General features: G+C 49.6%; 1 long non-coding RNA gene across 2 annotated transcripts; it reads left to right on the forward strand.

Moving 5' to 3' along the window:
• The first annotated feature begins 412 nt into the window (after positions 1 to 412).
• On the forward strand, positions 413 to 3,130 carry LOC102469695 (uncharacterized). Of its 2 annotated transcripts, XR_334549.3 has the most exons (4): positions 413 to 860; positions 1,327 to 1,486; positions 2,113 to 2,197; positions 2,883 to 3,130. It is a non-coding gene; the product is annotated as an uncharacterized LOC102469695 (long non-coding RNA). The 2 variants fall into 2 exon arrangements; XR_334550.3 differs by lacking the exon at positions 1,327 to 1,486.
• Positions 3,131 to 5,242: the final 2,112 nt, after the last annotated feature.

Genomic DNA, 5,242 nt, shown 5'->3' on the forward strand with positions numbered 1-5,242 from the left:
AAAAAAAAAAAAAAAAACAGTTTAAGTTCTTCAAAGTGTTCTTGAATTCTTGGCCTTATTTGATTCTAAACCCTCACAACAGCAGCATTGTGACCAGCATTATTTTTCCCCATTTTACAGATGAGCAAACCGACACTCAGGGACTTCCCTAAGCAGACAGGTTACCTAGTTCCCTGGTCTGTGCCAGTACTGAACATGGACCACGTAAGCCCTGGCCCTCAGCTCTGTCCGCTCCACCACAAACTGTCCCTCACTCCCAGATGAAACCGGAGAAGGGTGGCAACAGCCACTGCTCCTCCTCCCGGGAATGGATAACCCACGGGGCAGCCAGTGGAGGCCTCAGTTTCCTGCTCCTATTTCATTTTCATTAGTATAATCAGTATTGCACAGATGCATGAGCCTCTCTGGAAAATGCGTCCTGCAGCCGGGGACAGCTTTGTTCATAAGTCCTAGGGGAAGGACAGGACACTGTGGGAGAAAGGAGCCTGAAGGTTTCAATGATCTGGGAGCCAAGGCCGTCTTCATCAGCACACATGACTGGAGCAGAGCAGGGCACCCATCCCAGCTGACTTAGCAGACCCTTGCCTGACATGACATACCATGGCCTCGTTTCCATGGACACCAACATTCCGGAACCCCACGGTCAGGAGAGGAGGCAAGGACCTAGGAACCATGGGGGTCTAGGATCCCAACTGTGAGAGCCAGGGCCAGACTCTTCACCTCTGTGAGCCTCGTGCAGCACCCTCCCCAAGAAAGAACAGGGCTCAAGAAGTGCATGTTCTTTCATTGTCTCTCCGGAATGGCATGTTCTACATGTGCTCTTCAGCTACGTCCTGAGTCCCATCAGCAGACATGGAGTGGTAAGACTTCCTGGCAGAAAGAATGCCTTAGAGAACTGGCTCATGCACCGACGCCTTCCCTTGCCGGGCTGAGAAACCTCCATGATGGAGGCTGGTCGCTGACCTTTGAGTGTTCAAGGCCATAGCTTGAACCTTCACCTGAGAGCCCCCAGAAGGTCCCATAGGTCTCACTGTGGTCCGCAGGGAATCAGCACTGGCTCTTTTCCCTCTACTTATGTCCCCCTCTCCCTACTTTACAGCTCCTCTCCTCCCTTCTCCACCTGTTGACTTTCTCAGTTCTTTCTCCCTCCTTCCTGTGCACTCCTGCACCCTTCCCTGTAACAATAACAATTCAATCTTGTTACTCAGTTGCTTGAGCCCATCCAAGGTCTTCTCCCCGAACTAGATGAAATCCAAACTCTTGGTTGTGGCTGTTCAGGGTCTGCATGGTCGCCTGCTTCCCAGCATCATTTTCCTCATTTCTCAGAACACAGCGACATCATTCCCACCTCACAGCCTTTGCCCAGGCAGGTCCCACCATCCGGGGTGCTGTCACCTGTTCCGGTCCACACACCTGTCCACGGTATACATGGCCGGTTCCTCCTGTCCATAAGCTCTCAGCTGAAACACCTGTCTGTGTATGTGAGGTAGGGTGTTTTGTTTTGGTTTCAAACTATGCCTTGTTTGCTGTACCCTTCCTGCCCTAGCCTCCCAAGTAGCTGAGACTACAAGTGCACACAGCCATGCCTGGGTCTTAGGGTGGTCTGAGAATCTAGGCCTCTCAGGTAGTCTCGTCCCAGCCAATAGCAGTGTCTGGTGCACACTGCTGAAGCTGGGCCAAGAAACAACATTTTGGGTTTTTTTTTTTTTTTGACAGACTTTTACTACAGGGTGTGTGCACTCGCCAGAGAGACAGAGAAAGAGAGACAGAAAGTGAGAAATAACTCCACCAGGGGAATGGCCACACCACAATCCCTCCTCCTCCATTCCCCTCTCGTGATTTTGGGTACACATGCACACACGCCCAGCATGAGTTTCAAGCTGCTGGGTCCAGGACTCAAACCACGGTTCACTATGTAGGAGTTCAGTGCCTTAACCACTACACCACCTGCTGACCCCAACACTGCTTTTTAAGAGGCCTTTCCAGGTAACCCAATATGAGTGCCCCCTTCTCCATTACTTCCGATCCCTGTATCCGATGACGTGATGACTGTGTCTTTCCCACGGTTAACACCCGCATGGCTCACGGCTGTCTTACTATGACCCAACACAGGGCCGTCAGTCGGCGCTCCTCGTTTCTGTTGAACACACGAAAGAACAGTGGACACGTGTGCATCCTTTCCTCTCTAAGAAGAAAGGTATTTTTTTTTGGTCTACATTTTAAAGAATTGCCCATTTTATTTATTATCATTATTACTTTAAATTGGTATAGGGCACACGAGCTCACTAAGAGAGACAGAGAAAGCGAGAAAGCAATTGGTGGCTGGCCACGGGGGAGCCCAGTGCCTTAACCACATCACCTGCTCCCCCTTTATTTTTGCCTTCTGAAGTCAAGTCTCTTAACCCAACACTTATCACACTGGGACCAGAATCTTACACAGAGTTCCAGGGACACCAAGCACAGAGCCCCACTCCAGGCCCTAGAACTGTACATCCTAGAAGCTCAGTGCTCTCCCACACACCCCATTGCACACTGGAAACCACAGAAGAACTGGCCCTGACAGCCTTCCCTGGGAAGACTGAAACAGCAAAATCAAAACAGGTCCATAAAAGAGTACCTCGCCAATGTAACACATGGGCATCTAGAACCTTCTATCCTAGCCTGGCAAAAGTCAGACCTGTAATGGGCTTCATTACAAACCCACAAAGCTCTCTTCAACTTCAGGAACAAATAATTATTTTTCTTTCCAGAACAGTGCTAGTTGTAGTCTCTTTCTACGGTCCCTAAAAATGTAGATTGAAAGAACAAAAGAACATATTATTGGAAAGTATACTAAAATATATTTTTAAAATGTATACGGGTAAATTTTGCTTTTCCTTAAGGAAAATGCAAGCCGATGAGAAAAGACCCGACAATGAGCCGCTGACTGATGTCTGCCCCAGGACATCAATATTGAAAACCAAAAGACGAACAAGCATCATTTCTTGAAAGACCTCACTTAATTGCCAAATAGCTTTCCATAGCTAGTCTATGTCCGGTGCCATCTGCTGTGACTGTGATGAAGCCAACTGGAAATAAACACGTGAACGGTCATTCTTCACCCATGACCCAATGTGGGGTCTTCAAAAAGTTCATGGACATGTATATTATGAAAAAACTATGCACGGATTTCAAAAAATTTTGGCAGCAAAATAAACCTGTACTTTAATCCAATTTTTTCTGCGAACTTTTTGAAGTCCTCTCACATATATGAAAGAATGAAAACAAGGTAGACACCATTCTGGATAAACCTTTTGGGAAAGTTGCCGCAGGATTCCAAGAAAGGTGGAATGTTTGCAAACTGGACCGCTCCCAGGGGGCCCTGTGTAGGAAGGAGTAACTTGGGTAGGAGGGCAGGTGACATGTGAACACCACCACGCACCTTCAACCCTGCGACAACGTGGTACGCAGTTGAGGGTGCAGCTGAGGAAACAAGGCTGTAAGAGGGGCCATGATTGCCTGATGTCACACAGCCATGGACATATGGCCTCAAGACCATGGTCCAGGGGCTGGCTTTCTGGTGCAATAGTAACATGCTGCTCAAGAGAAGATGAGTTTAAAAAATAAATAAAAAGAGAAGATGGTGGAATCAGGAGGTGGCATAACAGTTATGTCACTGGACTCCCCCGTAGCCAACTGCGGTTCAAGTTCCAGACTTGGCAGCTTAAAACTCATGACAGGTGCATGTATGTGTGCCCAAGGCCCCAAGAGGAGAATGGAGAAGGGACTGGGGGGGGGTGATTTCTTGCGTTCTGTCTCTCTGGTGAGTGTGAATGCCCTATAGCAAAAATCTCTCTTAAAAAAAAAAGAGGGACTAGCTGATGGCATAATGGTTACATTGTTGACCTCCCACGTAGTTGGCCGTGGTTCAAGTCCCAGACCCAGCAGCTAAAGCTCATGCTGGGTGTATGTGTGTGCCTGCCCAAAACTGGAGGAGAAGGGATTACAGCACGGCCATCTCCCCTGGGGGGTAATTTCCCACTCTGTATCTCTTTGTCTCTCTTTCTCGTGAGTACACATGCCCTACAACAGAAAAGGAGAGACAGAAGATGGATTTGGATCCCCCATAGTGACTGTGGTTCAAATCTTAGCTCAGTCCATCTGAAACATTCCAGGCCCAGATGAGTGCCCGAGATGCTGTGGCCTGGAGGCCTGGAGGCAGGGATCACAGCATGACCAGAGCTGTGGAGGGTGGTCGCCTCTCTCTCACACACATGCACATTCTCGGTCATGAATAAGGACCATCGGCCCGGTGCAGAGGGTCAGGCTCCTGGAGGTGCAGAAAGAGGAAGGGGAGCAGCCCTAACTCCTTGGGGCAGGGGGTGAGAAGAAGGGGCTGGCAGGCTCTTCAGGGGGAATGTCCTGGAGCAAGACCCAGGAGGGAGGCAGAGGCTCAGAAAGGCCACAGTGGGCTGCCACTAGGAACACAGCGGTCTGTGTTTGCACTAGGAGCATCTGTCTCTTTACTTAAAAAAACTTCACAGGCAAAGGGCACAAACTGCCTCGAGGTCTGGAAGGCTGGCTGAGACTGGAAGAAAAAGTCTGGAAGGAAGAGCCAGGCCAGCAGAGCTCCCTCCTAGGAGGAAAGGGGAAGGTCATCATGGCCTCTTCTTAAGAAATGCAGATCTCCTGGGGCAAGTCTGAGGGGGCCTGGGAATGACGAGCAGCGTGGATGGGTGGGGAGTCCTGGGTCCCCTGGAAGTCCCAGCATCCAGGGATGGGGTTTCAGAGTGGGAGGGAGGCTGCCAGTGGAGTGAGAGAATGGGGGCTTTGGAGCACACAGGTCGGGGTCTGAACCGGAGTTGGGCCAACTCCCACCGAGGAGGTGACCCAACGTCACTAGCGATAACAATGGCACCAACAGCTCTCATCTATAGTGCTTACTATGTGCCGGGCATCGACCTAGGAGGCCCACGTACTAACTCAATTTAATCCTCATGGCAATCTTGTGGAGAAATACTATTTTGTAATAATTAAAGATTCCTATCTGCATTTCAGCTGGAAACTGAGGCATGAAGCAATTACGCCAGTTGTTCAAGACCCAAAGGGTGGAAGGTGGCAGAGTTGGAATTTGAATCCAGGTGGGCAGGTTGTAGGTTCTGTGCCCCTAACCACCATGCAATCAGTAGAATGGGGAACAACAATGGAGCACTTTGCAGACTAATCTTGACAATTAGGGAAGTAAAGAACAGACGGCTCCCGT

The sequence above is a fragment of the Tupaia chinensis genome, unplaced genomic scaffold (genome assembly GCF_000334495.1).
Source record: "Tupaia chinensis unplaced genomic scaffold, TupChi_1.0 Scaffold000234_1, whole genome shotgun sequence".
NCBI lineage: Eukaryota > Metazoa > Chordata > Mammalia > Scandentia > Tupaiidae > Tupaia > Tupaia belangeri.